This window comes from Branchiostoma floridae, chromosome 6, assembly GCF_000003815.2.
Source record: "Branchiostoma floridae strain S238N-H82 chromosome 6, Bfl_VNyyK, whole genome shotgun sequence".
Taxonomy (NCBI): Eukaryota; Metazoa; Chordata; class Leptocardii; order Amphioxiformes; family Branchiostomatidae; genus Branchiostoma; species Branchiostoma floridae.
This window is the reverse complement of record NC_049984.1, coordinates 28073843-28074179: the sequence shown is the minus strand read 5'-3', so window position 1 is coordinate 28074179 and position 337 is coordinate 28073843.

The window sequence follows — 337 nt, the reverse complement described above, 5'->3', positions numbered from 1 at the left end:
GAATCAGACAGGGATGTCTCTGTCAGCCCTATATTTCAACCTGGTAGTGAAAATTCTTGCTACTAAAATTCGACAAACGCGCACAGTCAAGGGTATTAATGTTGAGATTTAATGATGTTATGTTTGAACTAAAGATAAGTCAAGTTGCAGATGATACAACTCTTACTCTTTGTGGTGATGATTCTATAAGAAATGCCTTACAGATTGTAGATGACTTTAGCAATGTGGCTGGACCTACACTAAATCGTAGAAAGTGTGAAGCTATGTGGATTGGGGCCAATCGAGGACGAAGAGACACTCTCTTCGGAATCGACTGGCCAAATAGACCCATTAAATC